The sequence below is a fragment of the Lepidochelys olivacea genome, assembly GCF_965140295.1.
Source record: "Lepidochelys olivacea isolate rLepOli2 genome assembly, chromosome: 1".
Classification (NCBI taxonomy): domain Eukaryota; kingdom Metazoa; phylum Chordata; order Testudines; family Cheloniidae; genus Lepidochelys; species Lepidochelys olivacea.
The window spans coordinates 13,841,453-13,854,587 of record NC_140411.1 but is presented as its reverse complement, the minus strand read 5'-3'; the positions used below and the strand labels follow the sequence as shown (position 1 = coordinate 13,854,587).

The following is a 13,135-nucleotide window of genomic DNA, read 5'->3' as shown; positions in this document are numbered from 1 at the left end:
CTTTGCACCTGGGCAGAGTGGGAACCTATTGTGCCCAAGATGGGGGTCAACCTCTGCACAAAGCAGGAGACACTAGGCCCAGAGATTTTTTCCCCTCGCTACCCCCTTCCCAAAAATCTGGGTTTCTCTCTGTGCCTCCTCCCTTTACACCTCCCCACTGCTCGGCCTCAGGAATTGCTGGTTCTCCTAACTCGCTGGAACTTTAGAGAATCCGCTGGACCAAATGCCTGGACGCTTGATCTGCAGCGATCTTTGTGGGGCGAGGAGCAGAAATCCGCCTTTCAGCAGCCGGACTCGCCTCCTCTTGCATACCCCATCCCGCCGCACGTCCACCGCAAGCCGGCACTGCGGAGCAAGCAGCCTCCTGCTGGGGGAGAGGCTGAGGCTTGGAACGGTCAGACACCGGAGTTGGGGGGGGTGGCCCGTTCGATTGTGACGCAATAAAGAGGGGCGGGGCTTCCCGGCAAATTGTTACTTTGCAGCCGGCGCCTTTCATTCATAAGGGGATCGAGCGACGCTGGGTCGGGGTCAGTCTCAAGCTCTTTGGACGCGACTGTAGGGTATTGTAAGAAGGCCCCGCTTCGGGCTACGTCTGGCAGCCGGCTCCTGGGAAGGCGTTTCAAGGTAAAGAGCTGGCTGGGATCCCTGTGTCTATCCGCCCAGGAGGCTGGTCCTGACTTGCGGGAATCATTGTTCAAGGAGTGGCTCTAGGGGGACTAATGCTTGTGAGACCCCCGTCCTCAGCCCCACGCCCCTTCCCGCGAAGGATTGCGTGTTCCGAGCAGTTATCATCTGCTCAGACACAGGGCTGGTTTTCTGGGGCTGGTTTGCGAGCGGAGTCCCTGGCGCACTCCGTCTCGTAGCCCCTAGCTGGGTCCCCCCTAACATAGGGCAGGAAAATTAAGTTGAGGAAAATCTGCTGTAGTTCCCTTCATTTATTGTCTCCTGCTCCCCGTCTCTAGGAGTTGGCATTTGCTGTGCCGTGGCGAGATAGAAAACTGCATGGGGGCAAAATCCTAAACCCTCCTTTCACCCCATTGACATTTCGTGGCTGGGTAACTTTTATTTTAAACATGCACTGAAGTATTTGCTGGGGGCTGGCTGGCGTGATGTCTCGCTGATCTGTTGAGTATGAACTGGTTTAGAGTCCCCTATTCTTGGGGGGGGGGGGTTCGTGATGGAGTGAAATAGAAGGCTAATGAGTCTGGGTTTAGGAGCCCTGTCTGTGTCGTGATCCTTCTTTTCCAACCCTCTGTTTGTTTTATGCCGGTAGCTGAGGTGGGTCCCAGTTGTTTTGCGGGCACCTGGGCTGGGAAAGTGAGAGCAGGCAGAGGTTCCCAACATCCGCTGTTTAACGGCCCCTGCACCTGTTTATATGGCTGCAGCTATGAATTAAACGATCATTCTGGCATAGCAAAACCAGCCGGGAAGGACTGTTACTCTAAACTTACAATGGCGACCCTGTTTTGTTTAACCAGCTGGGGTCTGGAGGTCGCCTAGAAGATCAGACCCCGAGATGCTGTAGCTAGAGATATTCAGAGTATGAGTGACCTAATTCCCTCTGCTGACTCCTTGAGGATCTGTATCGTATTCCTGTGTGGTACATTTTACCAACAAATGAGTGGCCCCTGAGATCTTGCACTTCCCTGAGCGGGAGCCAAGTACAGGCCTTCGGTGTTGCTCGTTTCCTTGGATAATGGTGCAAGGGAGCTCACCATGCAAGGGTTGAAACAACAGTTAAGGAAACCGATCTTGTAAGAGGAGGGAAGGAAAGAACTGTTGATTCACTGTTCGTACATCAAGGTACTAACTTGCACATGTTCTGTGGTGCCTGTCTCTAACTTACATGATCCCGGTCTGCATCTGAGCCAGGAAAGGCTTCTGCTGCCCATCAGTCGGGGCTTGGGGGATGCTGTGAAACAGCAGCTGCAGCAAACTCTGCCCTGCAGGTTTAGCTTTGTTTGCTAGAGGTTGCAAGTCAGAGATGTACCCTCTGCAGGTTGGTGGGAGCAGCTGACTGTCCCCCCGGCTTTCTTTTCCCACTTCAAAGAGCTGCCCGACCTGTTTTTAAAAAAAAAACAAAAACCAAAACCAAAAAAATACCCCAAGTGGTCCTTAAAAGATGAAAGGCTCTGTTAACAGGGATATTGGTGGGCAGTTTGTGTGCAGTGGGCTCTGGAAAGAATGCTTAGCTTGGCTCGGCCGCAAAGTCTGCATGCTTGTAAATGACAGGGTGGGCTGAGGGTCAGCAGGGAGAAGGGGAGGAGAGGTACCTTATCACTTGCATTCCAATCCCTTCGCTCTCCTCTGTATTTGCAAAGTTTCTTTCAGCAAGAATTGTCCCTTTTTGAAAATAAGTGATCATGAGTCTCAAACCATGTCAAGATGGGGCTAGATCTTTTGCACCTTCTCCAAGGTGCTAATAGAATCATAGAAGATCAGGGTTGGAAGAGACCTCAGGAGGTCATCTCGTCCAACCCCCTGCTCAAAGCAGGAACAATCCCCAACTAAATCATCCCAGCCAGGGCTTTGTCAAGCTGGGCCTTCAAAACCTCTAAGCATGGAGATTCCACCACCTCCCTAGGTAACCCATTCCAGTGCTTCACCACCCTCCTAGTGAAAAGGGGTTTCCTAACATCCAACCTAGACCTCCCCCACTGCAACTTGAGACCATTGCTCCTTGTTCTGTCATCTGCCATCACTGAACATAGAATCATAGAATATCAGGGTTGGAAGGGACCCCTGAAGGTCATCTAGTCCAACCCCCTGCTCGAAGCAGGACCAATTCCCAGTTAAATCATCCCAGCCAGGGCTTTGTCAAGCCTGACCTTAAAAACCTCTAAGGAAGGAGATTCTACCACCTCCCTAGGACAACCAAGCTCCATCCTCTTTGGAACCCCCCTTCAGGTAATTGAAGGCTGCTATCAAATTTCCCCCTCACTTTTCTCTTCTGTAGACTAAATAAATAATCCCAGTTCCCTCAGCCTCTCCTCATAAATCATGTGCTCCAGCCCCCTAATCATTTTTATTGCCCTCTGCTGGACTCTCTCATAGATATTAAGGTCAGAAGGGACCATTATGATAATCTAGTCTGACCTCCTGCACAATGCAGGCCACAGAATCTCACCCACCTACTCCTGCAATAAACCTCTCACCTATGTCTGAGCTATTGAAGTCCTCAAATCATGGTTTAAAAACTTCAAGATGCAGAGAATCCTCCAGCAAGTGACCTGTGCCCCATGCTATAGAGGAAGGCGAAAAACCCCCAGGGCCTCTTCCAATCTGCCCTAGAGGAAAATTCCTTCCTGACCCCAAATATGGCGATCAGCTGAACTCTGAGCATGGGGCAAGATTCACCAGCCAGATACTCTAGAGAATTCTTTCCTGGGTAACTCGGATCCCACCCCATATCACATCCCATCACAGGCAATTTGTCCACATCCCTTCTGTCATGCAGAGAACCAAAACTGGACACAGTACTCCAGGTGTCGCCTCACCAGTGCCGAATAGAGGGGAATGATCACTTCCCTCGATCTGTTGGTAATGCTCCTACTAATACAGCCCAATATGCTGTTGGCCTTCTTGGTAACAAGGGCACACTGCTGACTCGTATCCAGCTTCTCGTCCACTGTAATCTCTAGGTCATTTTCTGCAGAACTGCTCCTTAGCCACTCGGTCCCTAGTCTGTAGTGGTACCTGGGATTCTTCCTTCCTAAGTGCAGGACTCTGCACTTGTCCTTGTTGAACCTCCAATTTGTCTAGGTCACTCTGGACCCTGTCCCTACCCTCCAGCATGTCTACCTCTTCCCCCCCAGTTTAGTGTCATCTGTGAATTTGCTGAGGGTGCAATCTATCCCATCCTCCAGATCATTAATAAAGATGTTGAACAAAACTGGCCCCAGGACCGACCCCTGGGGCACTCCGCTTGATACTGGCTTCCAACTAGACATCGAGCTGTTGATATTTACTTGTCCATATGGGGAGGGGAGCAAGATTAGGCAAACCTGTTCCATGGGTGACCAAAAGGATCCTGTAATCCTCGTACCCAAGACTCGGACAACCCCCCAATTGCCTTTAGCAAGGACTGGGAGGTTTGGCAAAGCATGTCTGTGTAATCCACTGGTCAATTTGGATTGTGTCCCTACCTCTGTGCCCAATCCACAGAGGCTGCATGTGTGTTAAAGAGCCATGCTCTTTACAGCTTGAGTTATAACCCCAGCCAGAGATCTGTGTTTTTAGCTCTGGAGTTCCCTGGTGTTGGCCAAAATGGCAACCATCACATCAGCAAGTGGAAAGCTGATTTTGGTCCCAGCTCTTTTAGTATTTCTGCTGTGTTGTACTAAGTAATCCTCTTAATACAGAGATTGCCAAAGTTAGAAGTTTCCCTCCCAGTAGGGACACCTTTGTGTTATACACCCTTCTCTCCTCGCTGGAAATCTAGAGAAACCCAAAATCCCTAAAGCTTACTCCTGTATCGCTGTATGCACAAGGTAATGGATCTGTCTAAAAGCTGGGATTGTTGCAGGAAAAATAGCTTTTTAAATGCAGGGTTTTCTCCTCCCCTTAGTTATTATGCTGCATGAATCCTACGCCACTGATCACTTCATGGCTTCTTGTGGGACATGTGCCAAAAAGGATCTGTGCTACTTTTGTGTGCAGTTGAAGCACTGGAATGTCATGGGGCTATGAACGCTGCGGCCTCTGTCTTGGTGTAAGTGGGTGTGCGTCCCTCCTTCCCCAGGCCTGAATTTGAATCTGACTGTTCAAAGGCTGTGGGCCTTTGGGATGATGTCCTAGCTTCTCCCCTCTTTGAAAAGTGAGGTAACACACCACTCATACCTTGGTCTGACTTCTGGCAGGAGTGTGCCCAGCATATGTAGGTTGCAGCAACCTTCTATTCGGTGCGTGTGTGTACATGCTTTCATCATTATTGATGCAGAAACAGGAATAATCAGAAGATAGACTAGGCCAGAAGAGGGGATCATTATGATCCCGGACTCAGACTCTACCTGCTCGGCATCCCCACTTCACAAATGGGGAGAGGCACAGTGTGACCCAGGATCACCCAACAGGCCAGTGGCAGGGTCAGTAATAGCCTAGGTCTCCTGAGACCCAGTCCAGTGCTCTATCCCCTAGGTCACACTGCCTCACTAGGCTGATTATACTTGGAATTTATGTAGTGCCCTCAGCAAAGCTAATTGCTAATTACTCACAACATCCCTGTGGTGTAGATAATTAGTAACCTTGCAGTTTTACAGGTGGGGTAATCAAGGTAGCATTGTGATTTGCCCAAGGCCAGTGAGTGAGTCAGTGGCAGAGATGGGAGTAGGGCCCAGGAGTTCCTGGCACCCAAGTTCTTGGAATTGACTCCTCAGGTGGCTGAAACCATGGGGGGGGGGTGTTTATGGGCTTGTGTTTTCCCAGCATCCCTGAGGTGTGGGTTGGCTGCCTGTTACTGGACACTCTGCTGTAGCTTTCAGGCCCCTGTACATGGATCGTGTGGGAAGTGTGTGCTTCCTCATTAGAAATGGGGACAGGAAGGAAAATGTGATCAGTGCAGCTCACTGAAGTTCCAGCCGGTGCTGCTGAAAGCCAAGGCACAGCCTGGAACTACATGTTCTCTGCCACCACCAAGCCGTTCTTCTGCCTAAGGGAAATAAAGCTCCAGGGAGCAGGCTTGCTTGCTCTGTTAGGCTGTGGAATTATCTCCCACGGGAGCTAATAAAGGCCCATCCCTGCAGGGTTCAGACTAGAAAGGACCCTCTTGGGTAACACTCCCCACAGAGGGGATGAATCGGAGCTGCTGGGAAACGTAGCATGTGGCTAGCCTGTATGTGGGGTAATTGAAGTCCCTTCTGTGTGGGCACATTAGCAAGTGCACAACCGAACCCGATGTTACTAGTACACACGACCTGCTTTTTGTTTTGTCAAAGGGAGACCACTGCATCCAACAGACTACTGGCCTTGACGGATCATTGGTCCAGTCTGATTGTCTCAATCCATTCTAACAGCCTGTACCCCTATCACTGTAGACACATGGACTAGACTGTATACCAGTCACGTGTATCATATGTAGATTGTAAGCTCCTTGGGCAGGGGTAGTCCTCTTGCTGTGTGTTTGTACAGCTGCTAGCACGGTGGGGTGCAAAGTGGGGAGCAGTGCTCCGTGGTTATGGCTCCTAAGTGCTACGATAATCCAGGTCACATATAGCATGGGTCAGCTAAATGCTGCATCACAACTTGAAGATGCAGTTATTTTAGAATGACCATCAGTCCTCCTCCCTCAAATCCTTACAGGGCACGTGCGCAAGCCAGGAGGTGATTGTAGAGTTTAATACTGTAGTGAACTGGGTTGTGTTTGTGTGCTGAATTGCCCTCCACTGGAGGGATTCAGAACTGCTCTACTGTGTGTCAGGCCCTATACTGCCACCGGCGATTCTCCCTTTAGTTCAGGGAAGGAGCTATAGTATCCAGCACTCCTTTATTTCACTCCACGCAGTTTAACTCTCTCCTCTCCCCCAGAGCTGCATGACTGGAGAGATCAGGAGCTTGGCGTCCTGTTGACTCTGGAGCAATAACTGTACTCCCCAGCCTCGGGGGGGATAACTTTGCAGGTAGTTCTCTTTTAACAGAACTTAACTCCCCGCCCCTGGTGGGATTACAACGATCTCCTACAGACTCTGATCTCTTACAGACTCTGCGTGGGGATCTGCATTGCAGTAACAGCTGTCAGCTTCCAAAACAGCCCTGTCAGTAACATGCTTTACACAGTCTTTCCTTAACCCTCCCGTGTTTAACTGAGGACACTTATGATTGTGTTAGCGTTCCTGCCGGCCTGTGACCACCAAGAGATCTGTGAGGTGGAGTAACAAAGACCCCTCAGTTTCCTTCGTCTGGGTGCCTGGGTAGGCTCCGGCAGATATCTCCAGTTGCTCAGGAAACCAAACCCCCAAGGGAAGAGGTTGAGGGGCAGGAGTGGCTGGGGGTTTCTGAATCAAATGAGGGAAACTGAAGCACAGGGGCTGCTTGGCTCTGACTTTAAAGCTAATCAAGGAATGGTTGGCAAGGAGCATGTCCGTCATAGGCTGACTGCGCTACTCTGCTTGACCTTGGCCAATCAGGGACTGGACTGTGCTGGTTTGCTGTACAAATGCCAGGTTGTGTGTGGTGGGAAGGGCCAAGATTCAGAGGTGGGGGGAGTGAATTTGGGGCCTATTTGCAGGTTCAGATGCTACATGATGGAGATACTGACTGTGGTTTGAGGTCTGTAATGGTGGGAGGAGGCCCGGGTGAAAGATGGTAATGATGTTGTCCGGTGTCTTCACTTTTCCCACAGTTGGGCGTAGTCCCCTGAAAACGAGGGAAAGCGCCTGTACAAAGCCACTGCCAGTTCTGCGCTACCCGCCTCTGGGAGCCGCAGTATTGCGCTTGTGGGTCGTGGGTCCTGCGCTGTAAAACCCTGCTTTAAATGGAATCAAACGTCCCAGCAAACGTCCCTTCCAGCCCTGCTAGCAAGCTGACACCCGTGGCCCGAGAAACCCGGCGGGCTCCACAAGTGTTGGGTAGCCTCTAAAGATGCTTTTGTGGCCGAATCTTCGCTTTGCTCCGGTCCCAGGTTGTGTGGGTGACAGCCTCGTGACTCCCAGGCGGACCTGCGCAGGAAAATCTGCCAAGCAGCCAGGGCTAACCAGCCTTTTGCTCAGTGGGAGAGTGTCTAATCTATGGCATACGTGCCAGAAAAGGGAATTGGCCACGTTTAGATGGGAGGACCCCCGCAATGTTCTCTTCTCTCCCCTTCCACTCTCCCCAAGGGGTGGGAGATGAATCACCGCATTTCAAAGCGTTCTCTCTCCATCTGACAAGTTCATGCTGCTCCAATTACATACTGGTTTGCAGTTTACTTAGACATGGAAATTGTAATCTGTGCATGTGGGTTTGTTTGGTCTGTCTCTTTATTTTTGGCACCTGCAATTTTGTTTGGCATTCCCCCCCCCTTCCTTTGGAAGTAATGTGGTCTAATGATTAGTGTGGGGGAGGTGAGCTGGGACACTGAGGTTCAGTTACCGGATCTGCCCCAACCCATTATGTGACTTCATGCCAGTTGCTTATGGATGGATTATCCAAGATGCTGAGCACTTGAGGTCCAATGGAACAGCAAATGCTCAGCATCTTCGTAAATAAGCCATTAGCCTCCCCTTGCCTCCAGTTTTAATATCCCAGCATGAAGAATGACTGCTCACAAAGGAAGGTGAATTGTGAGACTTCATGATTTGTTGAGATCTCCCGGTGCTGTGATGAAAATCCTAGGTGTATATACACAGGACAACCAAGAAGAGAGCCAGGATCGATAGACTTAAAAGTGCTATTTTCTTGTAGAATCTGCTGCTAATCAAGATGAGTCCAGTTTCACATTATCACCTTTCTTCCATGCCTTGCCCTGGTTAGGACCCCTAGAAAACAAAGTCCGCTTGTGAAATTACTTCTCCCCCTTGCCCCACCGCCTCCATTCACACTCACAACTTCCTGTGGAAACTGGCCCAGATTCTCAGCTGATGTAAATCAGTTTAGTTCTTTTGCTGTCAAATGGCGTTACACCCATACGCCAGCTGAGGCTTCTGACCCTGTGACTCTAATCAGTTGTGGTCACTCATGGTGCCTAAATCTGAAAGTGCCCCGTCACTCGTGCAGTGCTGTTGAGTGAGGCTCTTTAGGCAAAACACCGGCAGGAATGGAGGATCCCCCTGCATTGCAGCTGGGGCACAAGGGTTTTGGGTTCTAGCTGCAAAGTTAGGTGAACGAGACTCATGATGGAATGCGTTTGTGGCTGGATACCAGCTTTGCCAAGTCAGCATTGCTTTCAGGGTCATCCGTGGCGTGTGTAGGCAGAGGGTCCCCCACAAGGAAGAGCAGCGGTGTGATGCTAAGGTGTGGTACAGCAATCACCCTCTGCTCGTCTCCCCATGGGGAGGGTGTGGGAGGTGCTCCTGGCAGTGCAGGGATTGTCATTTTAATGCTCTCCTGCCCAATCACAGGGCACTTAGAGGAAGACACTGGCTTCTAGTCATCCTGTGGCTTTTTAACCCCCCCTTTATCCTATCGTGAACAAGAGATGGCTGGAAATGGGGGTCTTGCTGCCACTGTTCTGGACACGCAGACAGTCTGGCGGTTCCTTTTCTAACCACACTGACCAGGGGAGCCATGGAAAGTTTTCAGCCTGGTGTTGCTCTCTGCTGGGGGTAGCTCTGCTGCTCTGGATTTACTGAGAAATCAGGGTCCGCATGAGCTCGGGGCGGGGGAAACCGTCCCTAGCAGGTGGCCATCCCCACAAGCTACGCACAGGCTGCAGAGGAAGTGGAGAAAGATCTAACATTGAGGGTGCTTATGTTCCAGGGAATGTTGTCCTGTCTCCGCATGGAGCGGGGTCCAGACCCACACTTTAGAGGTGGGGAGACATGTCCTATAGTTACCTCAGCAGCTGTTAGGCAGCTGACCTAGGCAGCAGGTAGGATCCACAAGTGTGAGCGGGGCGAGCCCTCTGTCTTCACACACAGGTGCACCATGCTGAGCTCCTTGCAGGACTGGGATCCTTGGCTGGAACGAATTTGCAAGCGTAGTCAGTTGCAGCTTTCTTAAGTAGCTTAGGCCCGAAGCTTAGTTCGGTTTTTCTCTCGCCTCATCAGTGCTCAAAAAGAATGAAAAAGGCAGTGCTGCTAATCTCCAAAGTACCTGCTGAGCATTAATCATGGCTGCCCCCTCCTTCTTCCAGACCATCTCTCCCTATTGTTGGTGGCCTCCCTCTGCTGGAGTGGGAGCTGGCAAGATGTCTTGTGTTGCCTCCCAGGCCATGACGGGAGTGAGGGAGTTGGCTAGAGAGCTACTGGTTCTTTGCTCAGACTGTCCCCTTTTCTGAGTCTCCGTGGAAATAGCGGGTGATTTGTATTATGGTAACACCTAGGAATCCCACTCAAGGAGCAGGTTCCCATTGTGCTAGGCACTGTCCAGGCCTATAACCAGACAGCCTGCGTCCCAGGGGGCATGCAGTCTTGGAGTCAGACTGATCGTCTTTTGAATTTGGAACCTTTCTCTCTTCTGGACCAGAAATCCAAATCCGACAGCCTTTGTGATGGGGGATTTGCGTGTTGCAGACAAGACACCTGATGTATCCATCCCTTGTTCTCCCACACTTGGGCACCTAGAGCTGCAGCCCTGGCCCATGAGTTCCAAAAATAAAGCCCCTCTGTCTTGTGAGCTACAGGAGGACCGCTTGAGCTGTCAGTAGGAGTGGGTCCTGTCCCTGTTGGTGGTGCATTGTTATGCATGTGTGTAAGCAGCTTGTACTAATGCAGGTACGTGTGTAGATCACCATCCAGGCAGACTGAGCTGTAAAAGGTAAACTAGATGATGGTTACAGCTGGTAGCTCTAATCCATTGAGGGTGTCACTAGGGTGAGGAAATGGGTCTGGTTTTGTGTATCCCTTTAAATTTTTTTCATCTCTATCTCCTCCCCCATTGTCTCTGAGTAAGTCTCTTGTCAGTCCCCCAGCTGCCTCCCCCCAGCATAGCATCTTGTGACTGAGTATCACAGTGGATGACTTGCGTTGTCCTAATGTTTTGTCTGGGAGGGGAGGCTGCTTTACAGCTCATTCCTGAGGGGAGAAGCCTCATGGTTGCTTCATTGTGAATGTTGCATTCTATTTCTGCCTCCTGTGTATTTCTATAATAACCGTCGTCCTTCCGCAGGGCCTGGCAACCCACCAGGACACTGATCCCAGGTCCCCATTTTATTTTCAGGGTGCTTTTGTGTGGCAACAAGCTACAGAGGTTTGTCTTCTCCAACTCTTTGTACTGGCCAGTCGCCAGGGAGCCCCGAAAGGAGGCTGTCGCTTGCGGAGTTCCCTTTCATTTAAAGGGGATTTGCGCACGCTGTGTGTGTCTGTGGAAATGAGGCAGTGCCCTTTTTTTTTTTTGTATCTTTTGCTGATTCACTGTGCACAAAGGAGATCTGAAAAGCTTTGTGTGCAACTTCTCTGCTTGTTTTTACCTTTAGACATTTCCAGTCTCGTCTGTCCCACTTCCCATAAAGATTCTCTGGACAAGCAGGCTTGTGACAAAGGGAGTGAATTAAACAGGAGCAACCCTTCTCCGTGGATCTTTTCATATGCCCTATATACACTCTCCTCTCTAGGCAATGTAACCTCTTTGCCCTTCCAGCAGAGTGCTGAGAGCTCCCACTCGAGTCCTCCAGGGAAAACAAGATTTGAGGTTTAATATTATTGAGGTTACAAAGGCAGCCAAAAAAACAACCACCCTATTGTTCCAGCAGATCTTTTAGGCTTTCTCTAGCATTTAAAATGCTGGGGAAAAGTGGGGTTTACTTTTCAAGGGATGCTGTGAAAACCCTATTGAAGAAAATCTGCCCCAGCATTTTACCAATAACCCTGTGTATTAAAACTGACATTCAGACAAGGCCTTGTGACTCTCTAGATGTCGCTCAGCTTCGAGAGTAATACTAGACTTGTCAGTTGTACCCTGGGTAGATCTTTGTGCCCTCGGAAGGTGACACTATTACTCGGGGGCGTGTATAAAACCTGGCTCTCTAGTTTTTATTTTCTGTTTGGTTGGAGTTTTGTTCTGGGTTTGCACAGCACCTGGCACAATGGGGCCCTGGTCCATGACAAAGGCTCCTAGGTGCTACAGTAATACAAATAATTAATAACACTACTGTGGCTTTTTTCCCCCTCCCCCCTCAGCAAAACTGAAATGTGGTGCCTAAAACTCCATCAATGTGCCAGAGAGACTGGTCTTTGTGCATTTGTTTACATATCAGCTGCTCCTCTCTGTGCTGTTGTAACAAAGATGTTTCAGAAAAACAGGGCTGCAAACAATCAAGCGGCCTGCAACAGACAAATAAACTCACCTTGGCAAAGAGCCGAGAGAGATGGCTGCCAGGCTATAGTAACCCAGCTAAAGATCCCTGCAGCCTAGGGCAGTTGTCCTCTACCAAACCATCACATGAGATTGAGTTTGGGGTTTTTTCATTTTCAGTTTATTCCAGATTTCGTCTTGCACGTGATTGAGAATGTAGCTGTGACGACTGCTGGCTCGCTGCATAAAACCCACATTTTGAAGCCAGTTTGACAGAAGAGGTGGCAAACAAGCATGGAATTGAGCAGAGAATTAAGGAATCCTGCTCGTTTGACCTCAAAATGGCAAGCACGATGCGCAACCTCCCCCCATCTGCTGCCCTGTACGTGTGTGTCCGGGGAACAATCCAGGCTCTGTTATGCTGGGACTTGCCATTTGGGTAATGAGGGGAGTTTGCATGGGATAGGCAGCCCTGCAGGCTTCTGTGCCCCTCCAACAGAGTGGACAGCCAGGGCACCAGCAGCAATGCAAGCTTCTCCCACTGTGCATCAGTCGGGCTGAGACACTGCTGAGGTAGAAGGACTGGTTCAGTCTCTGTGGCCTTCTCAGTTTCTGGCCTCTGTGCAGTGACCACCACACTTGATGGCAGATGTCTGCCCCCTTAAAAGTAAATTGAGACCCCCCCACCAGCAGCCCTCTAGTGGTTTCACACTGCTGCTAACCAGGACCAGCCTTGAACTGGTGCCTTATGGGTGAAGGGCTCCCTGCCAGTCCTACAAGCCACCCAGACCCCTTAAACTAGGGCTAGGAGAACTCCCTCAAACTGGCAGCCCTTCCTGGGCTTCTCCAGCTCTGTTCCTGCAGCCAGACACATCTTGACTTCTCCTGTAACCTCGAGGCTGTGGCCAGGAGTGTAAAATGCATGGCATCGTTTGAGTTGGGGAGGATGAAGTAGGCTGAGAAATTCTCCTGCAAACTCCTTGGAGAGTCTGTATTCCAGTGCCTAGGACTGGGGCTTGGAAGAGCTGGGGTCTGGTCTGGTCCTAGCTCTGCCAGTGCCCTGCTGGGTAACCTTAGGTAAATCCCTTCCCCTCTGGTTTTTACACCAATGCTTTCTCTGGTCTCCCCAGATTGTAAGCTCTGTGGAACTCATTGCCAAAGGATCTTGTGAAGGCCAAGACTAGAACAGGGTTCAAAAAAGAACTAGATAAGTTCATGGAGGGTAGGTCCATCAATGGCTATTAGCCAGAATGGGCAGGGATGCGAAACC

At 50.4% G+C, this 13,135-nt stretch overlaps 1 protein-coding gene across 2 annotated transcripts in view; it reads left to right on the top strand.

The window, feature by feature from the left end:
- Nucleotides 1-489: 489 nt before the first annotated feature.
- RELT (RELT TNF receptor) overlaps nt 490-13,135 on the top strand; it is an 81,541-nt gene continuing 68,895 nt past the window's right edge. For both annotated transcript variants that reach the window (XM_084617974.1, XM_084617973.1), the window contains exon 1: nt 490-624. The gene's annotated coding sequence lies outside the window, so the exon portion shown is untranslated. The remainder of the gene's footprint in view (nt 625-13,135) is intronic.